Source organism: Engystomops pustulosus, chromosome 2 (genome assembly GCF_040894005.1).
Source record: "Engystomops pustulosus chromosome 2, aEngPut4.maternal, whole genome shotgun sequence".
Taxonomy (NCBI): Eukaryota; Metazoa; Chordata; class Amphibia; order Anura; family Leptodactylidae; genus Engystomops; species Engystomops pustulosus.
Window position 1 is genome coordinate 153,036,845 of NC_092412.1, and position 18,646 is coordinate 153,055,490.

Here is an 18,646-nt window from a genome sequence, read left to right on the forward strand (position 1 = left end):
GCTTAGCTCCCTGACTACCACTTATAAAGACTTCCTAGCTCCACCCCCTCATCTGACACCCCCTATCCGCCTGGTCTACATTCTCCACCCCCCATAAGTCCACCCACAAATATATGGTTCCTTTCCAGCCCAGACGGTCATGCCCGCTCTCCGCCCACCTGCAGCAGGCTCCGCGCTCACAAACCTCTCATTAGCAGAAAGAATCAAAATGATAGACTCACATTTGCTGAGGAGTAGGTTATGTGGACAAAGGGTGAGTGGTCCACATTTTATTTTAGTGATGAAAGCAAGTTTAATTTGATTGGATCTACAGGGAAACATAATGTTCGTTAACAAACTGGGGAAAGACTGAACCCAAAGTATGTAAAGAAGTCAGTGAAAGGTGGTGGAGGAATTGTCATGGTTTGGGGAATGTTTTCTGCAGCAAGAGTTGGGCCTCGCATACAGCTTCATGGAAGAGTGAATGCAAATGTGTATCAGAAGGTTCTTCAACAACATGTGGTTTCTTCCTTGCGTTCACCACTCAACTCATACAGGACAAAGCCCCCTGTTGCCTAGCAAAACAGGTAAAGCAGTTCCTTGAAACAGAAAACATTTGAAACAGTTAAATGGACAGCCCATTTGGATCTGGTCGAAATAGAAAACCTCCGGAAAAATCCATGGTGATAAAGTTATGGCCAAGAAACTATCAAAGTGACTGGAGTGGACCAAAATCATACCAGAGCAGTGTGAGAGACTAGTGATGCCACAGATATGCTGAAGCCATTCCAAGCAAAAGCCTGTATACTTCCTACTGATTGGTGACTGTTGTATCTTTTAGAAAATGTTGTTATAGTTTGTATCTGAGTTACAGCCATTGCTGTTCTCTAATTATGATCATGACGTATTTTGCTGAATAAGGGTTTTATGTTGGTATACATTGATAATTTAAAACTGTTCTAATTGTATGGTGTACCCCTTACAAAACCTCATCAAATATTGATCAATCAAATGAACATACATTGTTCTCTAATTTTGATCTCCAGTGTAGGTGTGAGCGCTGCAGTACTCAACTACATGCTCAATTGTGCCAACTTGGCAGCTTCTTATAGATGTATAGTGTTCTTTTAAAATAACTAATTATTTAACAATATTTACAAGCTGTGATTATCTTGTATTTAATCTGGAAGATACCATGCACTTTCCTTATTACTGTTTGTCTGTACATGGAAAAATATGGTGTAGTAGTATCTTATATACAGATTTCATGCATCAGTGAAATTTAACATTGTAGTGCTGATGTAAAATCTGCATTTCTGTATATTACAATAAGAAAAAATAATATAACTGTATTATCTATCTATCTATCTATCCATCTATAGTCTATTGTTTTCTTTATACAAATCCCAGGTTTAAATGGTATAAATACATGATATAGTCACATATCCATCTGTGTGCATTCAGTGTGCCAATGTGTATCTGTATATGTGTGTTGGGGGGTGGGGGTGTTCAGAGCGGCCTGTCAGTGTTCCACAGACTGCCTCATTAACATGCAAATTAGCCCGCTCTGTCTGACGATCCTTCTCTCAGACAAGCTACACGGATATGCAAATGCTAACGAACCTCTTGAAATGGCAAGTTTGCTTCGTTAGTGAAGAAGCTCAGGGCAGGAGGGGGCTAAACATGAGGGGTTCAAACTGACAGCATTATGTTTGCTGTGGGTCTCTGAGGATTGCTAAATGCTTATTCTAGGTATTTCACCCTACTTTCTGTCACTACAAACCTGAACCATTAGTTTTACTTGACCTCTACAAGTAGGTCAATGAGGAATGCTCTAAAAGTGAGTCATTCAATGACATATATGCATTTTAAGATTATATTTCTTTTTCATCTTATGATACAGTCTAACTCATTATGTATTTATCCCTAACATCCATGTACCTCCATGTTCCCTAAAACCCCCATGCTAATATGCTGCAAGGAAATAAGTATTCAATACACTGATGATTTTGCAAGTTTTCCCACCTTAAAGGAAATAAAAAGTCTGCACTTTCTATCATAGGTGCACTTCAATTCTGCTAGAATCCTGGGTCTCTGCTGTTAGATTTTCTTGAAGAAGCTCCTCCTACTCTGCTCCCCTCCCATTCCAGTTGAATTTTGTTTCAAAATACAATTCAACCGCAGCCTGTGAATGTAGTCTAAGGATACCAGAGACAAAACTATACACCTCCACAATGCTGAGATAGGCTACTTGACAACAGGCAAGAAGGAAACACAAGATGGTCAAGAACTACAGGAGAAGATTTTCTAAAGAGGACCTGTCAGGTGGATTTCGGAGCCTAAACCAACTACAGGTCCTTATAGACCTATGGTTTATGGTCCTAAATCAACCTGTTTAAAGTTTTTATGTGGAGAATTTAAAAAAAAATGTTCTATTACAAGTATTAGACTCACAACACAAGATTCCACACCAGTGACTCATCTTGCGATGCATTAAGGGAAGTAGGGATAATTCACAGCATGCACAGTACCTACGCTGCTTGCACAATGAAGCTGGGGTGTACTACCGACGTCACTTTCCACAAAGCAGAGTAGCTGGAGGAAATGAGGGATGAAGTAAGTATAATGTATTTTTTATATTTTTTCCACTGATCGCTTTAAAATCATACAGGGTGATTTGGGAAACTAAACCACCATAAGGTCATAAGGACCTGTGGGTGGGTTCATTTCCCAAAACACCATAACAATTTCACTTTAACCACTTAGTGAACAAGCTCATTTGCGCCTTGATGACCAAAGCCTATTTTTCAAAACCGGAATGTGTCCGGTTATAACTTTAAAAGGCTTTAACTTACCCAAATGTTTTTGAGTACCTTTTTCCATGACATTTTGCACTTCAGTTTAGGGCTCATTTACACGACCATTGGCGAGGACGCACATGCATATATGCCCCTGTAGACGGCAATGGCCACCCGGCGGCGGTATGGTGCCACAAATGTGTGGCACCAATCTGCACCGCACACCAGGAAAAGATAGAACATGATCTCTTCCTGAGTGTGTGGCCGTGCGCCGCTATTTCCTATGGAGGGAGGAGGGGTCACGGCGGAACAAAGTGAGAAATTTTGGTTGATAAATTTAGCATTTATTTATGAAAAAATCGTGAATTTTGTAAACATTTTGAAAAAATTAGCTATTTTCAGACTTCAAAATGTTCTGTTTTTCAAACTCTTAGTCTTACTAACCAAATTAAATTAGTTACTAACTAACTATTACCATATCTCAGCTTTGTGTTGCCATCATTTTATAAGTGTCCTTTTGTTTTATTATGACACTAGAAAGATCAATTATTTTAGGGACCATTTTATTTCTTTAGTGGTTTTATCACCCCCTTCCATTAACTTCACCCCTCAAACAATTCCAAACAGCAGGTAGGAAGCTTGTTAATCCTTTATGTATGTTACAGAAATTCAAACAAAATGAAGGTTTGATTCGGAATTCACTAATATTTATCATTAATACATTCATTTAGCTGCAAAATTTACCCACATTGAGTAAAAGTAGAAAATGCATCTACGAATATATTGTGTTGTTTTTTCCGTAAGGGGATGTAACCCGCTGTCTGGGCACATGGCTGGGTGCGTAAGGGAAGCTGCCATTGAGCTTTTAAAGGACAGAATAGTTTTCAGTGTTTGTAGAACCCTTGAGGCCGCGTTCACACGTGGCATTTGGTTGAAATGCAATTCAAAGGCTCTACCTGTGATTGCATGTTGATGCAAGATTGCATTTCCTTCGTGTACTATAAGGAGATCTCTTACTTACTGACCCTAGACACAAGCCTCTCACTCAGCCAAACCAGTTCCATACGCTGTACTGAAGAGACCCAACTAGCTAGAAACAGTGCTGTCTACAGTTGGGAGTCCGTTCCTTCTGGAATAGATATACTGGTTTGATTTTAATCCTGTATCATGTCATATGGCTTCCTGAAGGTCATGCTTGATGTCAAGGGAGCTGCCTTACAAGGTAACTAAAAGAGGCGTGGCTTTCCTTATCCCATATTGGAAAACGTTGCATTATTTCTCAGAATGCCCCCATTTCTATAAGACAGTCCACACACTACATGGCGGCCTTAATGTCTCTGTAATACGATCTCTTACTTCCTGACCTTTTGGGACATTTTAAGAATTTTATTTTTCGTTTATTTATTTTTTATTTTTGTGTTTTTTTACTTTTTTTATATTTACAATACTAGCATATGAACTAGTGATCACAATAACAATGACCATGTATTTCTGTGCATTAGGAATGTCAGCCTATACAAGACTTGCATAGCCCCTGGCTGGACCGAGCAGGCACATGCAGATGACAGACGTGGGGACCTTTGTGTTCACAATAACAATGACCATATATTTCTGTGCATTAGGACTGTAACTTCAGCCAGCTTTATTGTGTGGCAGGGATGTTGTGAAGCTTTTTTACTAATATATAGTACTTCATTAAGAGATTCTATTTTAGTTTGTAAAAATGAGTGCCCCTAGCTACTAGGCTGAAACAGGCCTCCCTCTCTCTTCTTTTTTTTTACTGAACAGTGAGTTTTAACCCCTTCTTCTTTCTCCCTAGCTACAGCATGCTATAAGCATTATTTTCAAACATGAATGTGAAGGATTTAACCTTCACTGCCTAGAGCTGTGTAAACAAACACAGGGAAATAATATGTAGACTCATAGGCCATGTTATAAACTGATAAATGACTACAGTATAAAACCAATCCAGTATAGCAACAACACTGTGCTTGTTGTAATGGAAACCATATTAACTACCAACAAATGCACCCACTGAAAAACTTAATTAACAAGTAGAAGAGTAGAGTACAATAAATTTAGGACAACTCTAAAAGGAAATACTTGTTTAAAAAAGGCTATATAACCTTTGGAACTGGACATTTTAATATCAGCCTAGTAATGGTTAAAGTGATATAATCTCGTGTTGGATCCTAAATCCTCTGACAGGCTTTCTGTGTTTGAAAAGTTCAGGATGGCTGCTCTCATGTCTGAAGGAAAAACAAAATGGCATTTGGGGTTTGACTTTTTTATATGCTGACCCTTCTCTTTCTCATGTGTCTCTCTCCACGGGGAAAAGGTCAATCTGCGTCCAACCGTCAAACTGCCCTCTACGAAACCCATTAATGCTTTCTCTTCATTATCAACAGACAGCGTTTTTGAGGTGATTTCCTATTGTGTCAAATAAATCTGGCCCTATCACACAGAGCTACTCAAACACACACCTCTGTGATAGCAAGTCCATCTACTGCTGGTGGTGTATCGCACAAAACTTAGTCATGTGTCAGCTCTGTATACACCTTTTATTTCTACACCTCGACGGTAGAAGTTGCCAAGGTCATTCCTCACGACATCCACAACTGTCCCCAAATGAATCCCTTACTTCATGTGAGGGTCTTATATGCTACCTCAACAACACCCTTATGGCCACATATGCATTCTATAGGTTAACATCTTGTATTCATGTTATCTGATATTACATATTATTCAGATCCTGTTTTATATTTTAGTCACTTGCACAAATCTCCTTTTAATCCATGAACCTTCTCTTGCACACTCAGACTACCCCCAGGCTCTATACTTCTAGCCACACACACTCACATTTTCCATAAACTGTACACAGAATAAGAACAGATAGTAAAAACTCGATTTGAATTTCTATTAGATCCTCAGCCCTTTGGCTAGGAGTCTTTAATGTTCAAAGAGCTGTGGGAGGGAGGGTAAGAGATAGGGAAGAAGAAGTGCAGAAAATGATAGCAAGAAAATGAGTAGAGAGATGGAAAAAAATGTGTATGCTTAAAGGAAAGAAGAAAAACTAGAGAATAGACAATAAGTAATCAAATAGGGACAGGTTTGAAATGTATGTGTACATTGATCACACCAAAATTAATTATTGCATCAAACAGTATCTTGTCACAAAGACACTAGGTAACAGGTGAAATAATTTCTTGAAGTATACATGGTGGAAGCAAGTGCAGGGCTCTGTGATAGATGACCATATTTACAAAATGCAATGTATGGAATGTATGTAATATAGTTGATAAGGATGAATAAGGATGCAGCTCCATCAAGTCCAACCTGTAGTCCTACAGTTTTGATCTAGAGGAAAGCAGAAAATACCATAAGGCTGCTGCCAATTAGCTTATAAAACATTTGAAGAGGAGCATATAAAACAATAAAATTAAAAACAGTCATTTTTAAGCTAGAGAATAATAAAAGTACATGTGATAGTTAGAATGTGAGTTAGGCTACACTCACACTGCCGTTGCCCGCCGTACGGTAGCATGGCGGGCAACTCTGCTCGCTGAGCGCTGCTCACCCATGCCCCTCTCCATAGGGATGTATGGTGCACGGCGACGTAATACTGGAAAAGATAGGACATGTCCTATCTTTTTACCGGGTATGGAGTGGTACGGTGCCGCACCTGTGCTGCACCACACTGCTCCCATAGGGCGTCGTGCGCTCATTGCCGTCTATGGGGGACGTATATCGGCCGTATATAAGTCGGCTGTATATACGTCCCCCTTGCGGCAGTGTGAATGCAGCCTTAACAAGAGGAGAAATATGAAGAATAAGTGCTTCATAAGAGCAGTGCCCTCCTTCCATAAGGAAAAGTTCCAGGATAAACCTTCAAGGATCCTGCAATCTGAGATATATGTTTGGTTTCGTTAGATTCTCAGAAATGAGAACTACTTGGTCTGAGTTTCTGTAATTGTGATTTTGCCTCCTTGATTTTAATGTAAGGACCCACTCAAACTAATCCAGGTAAATATTTCTCACTTGTTTCTTATAGTATGGGTATATCATGCAGAGTTGTAAAAAAGATTGCAATTACCGAAATCGGCTGAAAACAAATGTGAAAAATCTGTTTGGATCCTGACTCCCCTCCCTCCAGTAACATTTAACACCCACAATCAGTACCAGCACATCCAAACCTGGACCTGAACTTCTGATAGGTCCACTCATCACTACTCACTTGGTCACTATTGAGGTCCACAATCCAAATTTAGAATCCGTTTAGAGAAAATTATAGAGTCTGGTGGAAACACACATAAAAGGTGAAATTTACTCTTTATAGATGTTGTCCTTTTTTAGATTAGTATCTAGGATACCAGCACAGCAAAGACAATGGTGCCAACCACTGGGCATCCTTGATCGTATTAAACCTTTATAGACCATTTAGATGTGAACTGGAGGAAGCTGATGCTGATATTACCTGTAGAAATGTTTGTGGGTTTTCAATGTACTCTAGAAGCTTCACAAACAACATCCAGCTTGATGAATAAATGCTTAAATGTTTACTGCAACAATAAGTTTGAATAATTTGATATACAATAATTTTGTAAGGATAAGATTTGGAAGCAGTACCCGATCTGGGCAATATCCAGCAATACACCTACAGCTGCTAATCGCGGGTTTAGTCTCCAGATATTTTTGCATAAACATTGTGATTTTGATCTAGCAGTTTATTTATTTGGGTACAAGGGTTCTAATCAAGTATAAAGTATGATTCTGTCAACTTCATTTAACTGCTATATGCACCAAATAAACAGAATAATGAGAGTTAAGCAGGGATAAATGGAGCGTCTGCTGTAACCCTTCAACATTTTACCAGGAAAGAAAATCACCAAATGTTTTTTCCTTTTTATTATTGTCAGATAACAACATGCACATATTCAACACTGTATATCAAACATAATCCATAGTCAGTGCTCAAATGCCCCTTCCTTTTTTATTCCCCCTCTCATGTACTCACCATCTCCCACCTCCCCCTCTTTCTCTCTCTCACGCTGGTCTAATTGTGCGTGTAGAATCAGATGTGTATCCGACCAGGCGAAATAACCGTGAGCAGAGACAGCGATTAACATTACCCACTAACCTCTCACCTGCTTGGGTACCCAGAGGAATAAGTGATAATCAAAGAGGGGCTGACCTTGTGTGACCTCCCACTCAGATGATGATGGGCTTGTTATCCTAAACCTATTAGTAGAGTAAAGAAAAGACGCAAGGAAAGAAGTATATTCATACGTAACCTCTCTACAATGCAGTGTCACAGGACACCAAAAAAATGCACACATATGTTAGGTGTGCATTCAGGTTTTGTGACAGGGCGGTACTTGTATGTCAGACTCTACGCTTGGCTGCCACAGACTCGTGGCTTCTGTGAGCCTCAGGCATTGGATGTGACATGGGGAGAAATGAATGCATGTGATATAAGCTGTGTCCCTGCCAGCCTTGCACGACATGCGACAGAGACAGTCTGTGTGTCACCATGCTGCACGCAGACTGCCAGTTGTGGAGGACAAACACCTACGTGAATTGCTGCATATTAACTGGCCCTAGCTCTCTGTTGACATCATTTGACATGTATTATGTCTAGAACAGAGGTTCTACACATATATATATATATATACATATATATATATATGTATATATACACACACACAGTCACACACATTCAAACTGTTAGTGAGCAGTGAGTAGCAACTACTCTGTCCCCTTGGATATTCATTAATATTTCATAGCTCTATCAATTATTCCCTCCTCTACCATCATCTGTCTGCAATAAACAGTGTCTGAGAGAGAGCACTCACCCATAGCATGCTGCACTCCCACACATCTCTGTATAATGATGCTGGATATCTATCTAGCTATATCTATTGGTCGCAAATATATCTAACTGCATACTGTTAATAAGCATGCTACATTAAAAAATTATAATAATTCTCCAGAATTTCAAATAATCATCTACATATCCTTGATTTTACCTGGTCATCTGGCAACTTAAGGGTTACATTCTGATCCTAAACCAAAAATGGGATAAGATGAAATGTATGTCTAAAAATGCAGAAAAATAGGCAGAAGTTGGCAGAGAGAAACAGAAGGCAGGAGGGGAGCAGATGCAGAGAGTGGGAGAAAGACAAGGGGGAGTATAAACATTACTTCTTTAATATATATATGCAAATTAAATTATATATATATATATATATATATATATATATATATATATATATTATGTGTGTGTGTGAGAAAGAAAGAGATATGTGTATATGTATTTGATATAGTGTAAAATTCAGATATAAGCAACATGGCAAAATGGTTTTCTATAGTGGCTTTTCTAGAAACGTGTTCCTGTTAGTTAGTTTGTATTTGCTGTATTTTTTAGATGCAATGAATTCAATAATTAGGAAAAGGGGAACAGGAGCTTTAAAACATAACGTTTAATAGACCTGAATATAAAAAGGGATGGCATTACTACACCAGGGTGATAGCCATAATAAAAACATACAGCAACTGCAAAAAAATATGGCCAAGAGACTAACCACCATTACATATGGTAAGAAAATAAATGGTTAGGTCTTACCAGTCTTAGTGAACCAGGAAACACACAGGGAGCTTATGCAAGAACAGGAAGGGAGGAACACAGGTTATGTGGGAACACACCAGGTCAGGAGAAACAGTACTCAATTTTTAGGGCACCCTAGGGCTCTTCAGTATTAGGGACACCCTGGGACTGTCCTTGTCAGGACAGGAGCTATTCTTGTGGGGAGTGAGGGAGATTGTAGATATAGGGACGACTAATGGAAGTGCTGGCATCTTTTTCCTGACCTGGTGCATTCCCACATGGTCTCGCCCCTCTGTTCTTGCATAAGCTCCTTGTGTATTTCCTGCTCCATGAAGACTGGTAAGACCTAACCATTTATTTTCCTACCATATGTAATGGTGGTTGGTCTCTTGGCCATAGTTTATTTTGCATGTTTTTGGTGTGTTTCTATAATGGCTATCACCCTGGTTGGGCATGGCATTATCTTTTATATTTAGGTCTATTAAAAGTTATGTTTTAAAGCTCCTGTTAACTGACTGTGTCTTCTCTCTTTTAGATGCATGGTTGGAGCAAACATGGCAACATCAGGGTATCAGTTTATTCATAAATATGTAGGAGTAATAACAAAAGAACTGGAAAACACAGATCTGAGTAAATATTTATGTATACTGACATGTTTTGCAGGATGGGAAAGGGTGCTTTAAACACCCTATAACCCCTTACTATAAGGAAAAATAAGCCCTAACAAAATTCAACTGAAAGCTAGAACCTGATATGCCCCAAGAGCCACCCAAAATAGCAATGTTAAATGTTAGTGGAAAATCAGACCTATTTCGACTTTTGATTTCCTCTTAAACCCGCTCCCAAAAAATGCCAACTTTGGAACAACTTAAAAGCATGTGTACATACCCTGCCTCCCTGTCTCTACACTTATGATACTTAGCATCTACATCAATGTAAAATGTGTTTAGCAAAGATGAAAAGTAATACAACCTGAACTGTGTGATATGTTCAAGGAAATAGATTTTATATTTTTCTGCATATTATCCTAGAAATTTTGGTTTGTCTCCCCATGATCCTCATTCCATTTATTTTGACTAATATGAGTTAACCCCTCAACCCCCTTAATACTTTACAAATCCAAGACATTATTTTTTTCACTTTTAATTTGTGAAGATAAAATAAAAAAAACCTGTCCCCCTATGTATTTATTACTTGATTGATTTTATTCATAAAACAATTGGTGATATCTAAACTATTCCCAGTACATCCATATTTAATAGATAATTTCAGAGATACTAATTGTCCCTCTATAAACAAATGTGACAACTTCCTGATCCCAAAACATTTCTTTAAGTGAGTCCAAGTAATATTTATTGATCTACTTATCCCCATTTAATAAAGGGAGCAAAACTGAAATGTCTCAACTCCAATAATTCAAAAATGTTAGCTATATTACCCATTGCAAAAATTAAAGGTGATTTAATAATATCAGAACTCCTGGAGGTCAACAAAAATTGGAATTGAAAAGCCAAAAAATACAGGAAGAAATTGAGAAGAAAACCCCCACCTTCCTTAACCCCTTAACAACGTCTGACGTATTACTATGTCACTCGTTGGCTGCGGGTGTTTGGAGAGGGCTCATAGGCTGAGCCTTCTCCATAGCTAAAAAATAGAACGAGACACGGGCGGCGCCCCTAGTGCAATAGGTCACTTATAAGTGAGATGAGGTATTAGAGAGTATCTGCTCACCTGAAGACACCTTGTGTCTTATGCGTCCAGAGTAGATACTTTTTGTTCTCCGGTAGCTGTGGCTAGGGTGTGCTGCGTCTTCCCGGGGTCCGGTACAGTGGTAGTGCCGGATAGGGAATCACAGGGATGTAAAGGTTTGAAAAAACCGGGTTGGTATAAGACGCGCTGCCCCAATTGAGTTGTATCCGACACGGTAGTGGAGTGTAAGATGTTATTTATTTAGAGGATAAAAAGGACTACGCGTTTCGGGGGTGGTCTACCCCCTTCCTCAGGTCCGTGATAATTGCTAGGCAAAACAACATGATAAAAACTAGTTTAGAGTATATATACATATAAAAGATTATGTTTGTTTTTTTGAAAAGATTATATAAAGAATAAAAACGTGTCTATAAAGTACAGGTCATTTCGTTGTTTCTTGGTGGAATAAATTCATATCATACAAGTACTGACAAAAATAATTCATAATTGATAGTATCAAAGGAAATACATAAACAGGAAATTCATAGTAATGCGTAAAAGAAAATTCATAAAAAGAAAATACATGTGGTTCATGTAGGGACGTCTGAATATAAATAATATAAAATATGGTAATAGGGTAGCTAGTAAGTGTTTGCTGCATATTGCAGCGAATACCCACTGGTAACACCCACGAACGTTGTTAGCACTGATGGGGGGGGGGTGTTAACCCATCAATTGCTGCCGGTATGTTGGATTGAATTGTCACTCCCTGTGGCAAGGCAAGCTTCCTTTGATGGGAGGTGTCTCCATCTCTGTATACCCTGAGCCATGCTCCTGCAAATCCCATGAGCTGCACAGGGTGCCACCCTGCTGTAAGGTGAACTCTTCCTCCTCATCCTTCTCCTCCAGAACTCTCCCCTGGCATGACAGCGCAGTACATGACCACTTTGAAATCAGCAACCCACCCTGCAAGTCATGTGCGGACACGTCTGACGGCTCCTCTTCCTCTGCTCCCTCCTGTCCCACCATTATATCCTTGATAGTGTCTCAAGGTTTTTTTTGTAGCAGGCAAGGATGGGGTTCCTAGCGCTGACAATGGTGTCATCAGTGCTGACCATAATCGTGGCACATTGGAGTACAGCACTGAACAAATGTCCCTCATGGTGGCCCAGTCATTGGTGAAGTGCAGTTGGTTACTACTTTGATTTTCTTGGTCGTTCTGGAGCTAAAATTCACCCATTGCCTGCTGCTGCTCAGACAACCTCTTCAGCATATGCAAAGCGGTATTCCACCTTGTTGGTTCATCACAAATAAGGTGGTGGGTGGGACATCCAAACTTCCACTGCAGTGCAGAAAGAAACACAGCAGCAGGGTGACACACGGCATGCAGCAGCAGCTACATCATGTCAGTGTAACTTGCCACAAAGCTCCACTGCTACTGTGGGCTCCTGCTACTAAGTTTTGCCTGTTGTCGCACAACACCTTGCCATGTTTAAATAGGTTTGCCTATGAAAGAAAGTTCTCAAATTTTAATCCCCTATTAATGTAATATAATTACACAATATAGATCATTTTGACCATTACTTTACATTATATTACATTACTACACCTTGCCATGTTTAAATAGGTGTGCCTATTAAAGAAAGCTCTCAAATTTTAATCCCCAAGTAATGTAATATAATTACACAATATAGACTGTTTTTGATAATTACTTTCCATTTTTACTCTGTTTCATTGGTGTTTTAGCTTCTATAACTCAACATTGATGGAGATTGTAAATTTGAAGAAGTGTGGCGGGAACTTTCTGAGCAGACAAGAAGGGGAGCAAGGCTCTCCACAGGGAAGCTTGGCCAAACACCTGGGAACCTCAGAAAAGGATGGAAACACCACGGAAATGGACAGGAAACAGCAGGGGCAGCATGCATGGATGCCTCTGAGGCTGCTTAATCGTACCATTATGACAAAATTATGGGCAACAGCTGACAGAGTGACCGAATGAGGCTAAAACATCCAATAATTGACCCTGACACTATAGGGGACGGCATGCAGAGGCAGCGGCAGCAGCGGCAGGCTAGAGAGTGTCATGGCGACATACCCTAAATGGACTCAGGCTTCAAAACAATGGGTGGCAGAGAGGAACCAAAGGAGGTGAGCAAGAAGCGCTGAAATGATTTCATATGTCAACAAAAAGTTGACGGTATATTTAGTCGATAACACAGCATGGTGGCGACATAGTGACCAAGTTCCATAACGTATCTGGTGAAACACCCGAAAAATTAGCCTGACACAGCTCGTTTGATAAGGGGACGACATGTGGAGGCAGCCATGGAGACGACTTCCATGATTAAGAGCGACAGTATGGGGCATCCATATTGCGCTGCTATGATTGCAACTTCAGGTCTCCAGCATGGCGGCGACAGATGGGCCGAGTTCCACTATGTATCTGGTGAAACACCTGAAAATTCTGCCCGACACAGCTCGTTTGATAAGGGGACGATGTATGAAGGCAATGAAGTAGTAGTAGATTAAAGGTGCTGCAGTTAAAACTATGTTAGTTGGATCTTGGGATGGAGCTGGCGGTCCGCTGCCAGGCGAGCTTTCGCCTGTCCTAGCCCCTGTCTCTCGGCTCCTCTCCACCCAAAATGAGCCTGGGGGCCAGAAGCGTTTACTTTGAAAAAATTATAATTTTCAAAGCAGACGGGGTCGTTTGAATATTTCACCTAGGAATAATGTAATAGCATAGTGGTTCTATTTTTAATAGTTTTTTCCGAAATGGTTCCATGATTAAGAGCGACAGTATAGGGCATACATATTGCGCTGCTATGATTGCAACTTCAGGTCTCCAGCATGGCGGTGACAGACGGTCCGAGTTCCACTATGTATCTGGTGAAACACCTGAAAATTCTGCCTGACACAGCTCGTTTGATAAGGGGACGATGTATGAAGGCAGTGAAGTAGTAGTAGATTAAAGGTGCTGCAGTTAAAACTATGTTAGTTGGTTCTTGGGATGGAGCTGGCGGTCCGCTGCCAGGCAAGCTTTCGCCTGTCCAAGCCCCTGTCTCTCGGCTCCTCCCCAAACAGCACTTCTAAGAACCTTTTGTATAAGATCAAGTGTAGTAGTGTTCTTATAAGTTTGGGATATGGCGGGTGAGGGGAATGTAAACAGATGCGCAAGATGCGCTGAAATAATATCGGTAAATGATAAAAGTTTGACAGTATATTTTGTGGATAACACAGCAGGGTGGCGACAAAGTTAAACAGGTTTGATGTGGAAGCCATGAAAACAACCCAAAATTCTGCCTGACACAGCTCGCTTGATAAGGGGATGATGTATGGAGGCAGCTATATGGACAACGTGTGGAGGCAGCTAAAAAGACGACGTGTGGATGCTGCTATGGAGACAATTTAATTTGGATAGTGCCTGTATGTGGCAGTCCAAAAAAGTTTTCAAACCAGAGGAGCAGGTAGGTGGTCCTCCAGAAAAATTAAATAGATTGAGTGCCTGTATGTGGCAGTCCAAAAAAGTTTTCAAACCAGAGGAGCAGGTAGGTGGTCCTCCAGAAAAATTAAATAGATTGAGTGCCTGTATGTGGCAGTCCAAAAAAGTTTTCAAACCAGAGGAGCAGGTAGGTGGTCCTCCAGAAAAATTAAATAGATTGAGTGCCTGTATGTGGCAGTCCAAAAAAGTTTTCAAACCAGAGGAGCAGGTAGGTGGTCCTCCAGAAAAATTAAATAGATTGAGTGCCTGTATGTGGCAGTCCAAAAAAGTCTTCAAACCAGAGGAGCAGGTAGGTGGTCCTCCAGAAAAATTAAATACATAGAGTACTATAGCTAGAGCCAGTTGGCCCTGGCAAAAATTAGCCAGTTTCCTCTGCTTTAGTGTACAAAGAGGAGGAGAAGGAGGAAAATGAGGAGGAGGAGTGCATAAATTATTCAGGTTGAGCTTTCTTCACCTGGTGGAGAATGGAAATCCTGAGAAATCCAGGCTTTATTCATCTTGATAAGCGTCAGCCTGTCAGCGCTGTCAGTCGACAGGCGTTTACACTTATCGGTGATGATGCCACCAGCTGCACTGAAAACCCGCTTGGACAAGACGCTAGCGGCAGGGAAGGCAAGAGCCTCCAAGGCGTACAGCGCCAGTTCGTGCCACATGTCCAGCTTTGAAACCCAGTAGTTGTAGGAAGCTGTGTGATCATTTAGGACGATGGTATGGTCAGCTACGTACTCCCTCACCATCTTTCTGTAAAGATCAGCCCTACTCTGCCGAGACTGGGGATAGGTGACAGTGTCTTGCTGGGGTGACATAAAACTGGCAAAGGCCTTGTAAAGCGTACCCCTGCCAGTGCTGGACAAGCTGCCTGCTCGCCTACTCTCCCTCGCTACTTGTCCCGCTGAAGTACGCCCTCTGCCGCTAGCGCTGTCAGAAGGGAAATACTGTTTCAGCTTGTGCACCAGGGCCTGCTGGTATTCATGCATTTTCACACTCCTTTCCTCTCCAGGGATGAGAGTGGAAAGATTTTGCTTGTACCGTGGGTCCAGGAGAGTGAATACCCAGTAATCGGTGCTGGAATAAATCCTTTGAACGCGAGGGTCACGGGATAGGCAGCCTAGCATAAAATATGCCACATGCACCAGAGTACCAACGCGCAAGAATTCACTCCCCTCACTGGCCTGACTCTCCATTTCCTCCTCCTCCAACTCCTCTTCTTCTGCCCATACACGCTGAACAGTGAAGGACAGAACAATGGTCCCCTCTTCTGTCTCGCCAACATTCTCCTCCTCTTCCTCCTCATCCTCCTCCACCTCCTCCGATATGCGCTGAGAAACAGACCTGAGGGTGCTTTGGCTATCAACAAGGGAATCTTCTTCCCCCGTCTCTTGTGACGAGCACAAAGCTTCCGACTTCATGCTGACCAGAGAGTTTTTCAACAGGCCAAGCAGCGGGATGGTGAGGCTGATGATGGCGGCATCGCCACTGACCATCTGTCTTGACTCCTCAAAGTTACTCAGTACCTGACAGATATCAGACATCCATGTCCACTTCTCATTGTAGACTTGAGGAAGCTGACGGACCTGACTACCAGTTCTGGTGGAAGTTGACATCTGCAGTCTACAATCGCTCTGCGCTGCTGGTAAACTCTGGATAACATGGTTAATGTTGAATTCCACCTCGTGGGCACATCGCACAACAGTCGGTGAGCGGGCAGTGTAGCTCTGCGGTGTTCCCCTGCTCCCTCATCAGCAGGTGGTGTCTCACCCCGCCCAGGACCACGGCCTCTGACCCCTGCAGTAGTTGGACGCCCACATCCACACCCTCGTCCTCTACCCCTAGGCCTCGGGTTAAACATTTTCCAAATTAAAGTGTAAACTGTAAATTTTTTTTGTTTTTTGTGTTTTTTTTGTTTTGTTTTTTTTAAAACAAAACGATGCTATCCTATTGCTATGGCTAGTTTCTAACCTACACTGACAGCACACAACTCGATTTTGTGCTGTGCCTAAAGGGGTTATCCGGGTTTAAAAATTTTTTATGGCCGGGCTGGGGAGGGGTATTTAAACATAATAAACATGTACTTACCTCCTCCGGTGCTGTCGATGTCCCGCGCCGCGGCCCGTCTTCTCATTGCGCCGGTTTCAGTACAAGGGCGCACAGGGAGCTTAGTACCATAAAATTCCTCACATTATGGTACTAGCTGCACTACTAGTGCCAGCAAGCCCACTCACAAGCAAACAAAAAATAAATAAAATATAACGCTATTGTAGGCCTAAGTAAGCCGTTTGGGTCCTCCTATGGCTATTTTCTAGTCTACACTGAAAGCACACTGCTATGCCAGATGACTTTGAGTTCTAAAAAAAAATAAGCGTAAAAAAAATAAATCAGCAGACTGTGCCTAATTCAAATCAAACCCCTAATACATTGTCCCACTTCGGTGTTTGAGGTGGATATGTGTGTCACTAAGAGCTAAACACAACGGTCGCAAGTCTCCCTGCAAATTCCTCACAATATGGTACTAGCTGCACTACTAGTGCCAGCAAGGCCAGCCACAAGCAAATCAACAAAAAATAAAATATATAACACTATTGTAGGCCAAAGTAAGCCATTTGGGTTCTCCTATGGCTATTTTCTAGCCCACACTCAAAGCACACTGCTATGCCAGATGACTTTGAGTTATAAAAAAAAATAAACGTAAAAAAAAATAAATCAGCAGACTGTGCCTAATTCAAATCAAACCCCTAATAAATTGTCCCACTTCGGTTTTTGAGGTGGATATGTGCGTCACTAAGAGCTAAACACAACGGTCGCAAGTCTCCCTGCAAATTCCTCACAATATGGTACTAGCTGCACTACTAGTGCCAGCAAGGCCAGCCACAAGCAAATCAACAAAAAATAAAATATATAACGCTATTGTAGGCCAAAGTAAGCCATTTGGGTTCTCTTATGGCTATTTTCTAGCCTACACGGAAAGCACACTGCTATGCCAGCTGACTTTGAGTTATAAAAGTAAATAAATGTAAAAAAAAAATAAATGAGCAGACTGTGCCTAATTCAAATCAAACCCCTAATAAATTGTCCCATTTCTGTGTTTGAGGTGGATATGTGTGTCACTAAGAGCTAAACACAACGGTCACAAGTCTCCCTGCAAATTCCTCACAATATGGTACTAGCTGCACTACTAGTGCCACCAAGCCCAGCCACAAGTAAACAAAAAAAAACAATAAATCTAACGCTATTGTAGGCCTAAGTAAGCTGTTTGGGTTCTCCTATGGCTATTTTCTAGCCTACACTGAAAGCATACTGCTATGCCAGATGACTTTGAGTTCTAAAAAAAAATAAACGTAAAAAAAAATAAATGAGCAGCCTGTGCCTAATTCAAATCAAACCCCTAATAAATTGTCCCAGTTCGGTGTTTGAGGTGGATATACGTGTCACTAAGAGCTAAACACAACGGTCGCAGGTCTCCCAGCAAATTCCTCACAATATGGTACTAGCTGCACTACTAATACCAGCAAGCCCAGCCACAAGCAAACAAAAAAAAGGAAAATATAACGCTACTGTAGGCCTAAGTAAGCCGTTGGGGTTCTCCTATGGCTATTTTGTAGCCTACAATGAAAGCACACTGCTTTGCAAGATGAGTTTGAGCTATAAAATGAAATAAAGGTAAAAAAAAAAAAAAAAATCAGCAGACTCTGCCTAATTCTAATCAAACCCCTAATAAATTGTCCCACTTCGGTGTTTGAGGTGGATATGCGTGTCACTAAGAGCTAAACACAACGGTCGCAGGTCTCCCAGCAAATTCCTCACAATATGGTACTAGCTGCACTACTAATGCCAGAAAGCCCAGCCACAAGCAAACAAAAAAAAGGAAAATATAACGCTATTGTAGGCCTAAGTAAGCCGCTGGGGTTCTCCTATGGCTATTTTGTAGCCTACACTGAAAGCACACTGCTTTGCAAGATGAGTTTGAGCCATAAAATGAAATAAAGGTAAAAAAAAAATAAATCAGCAGACTCTGCCTAATTCTAATCAAACCCCTAATAAATTGTCGCAGAAAGTAACAGCCATTGGCAGTTGTGTTTG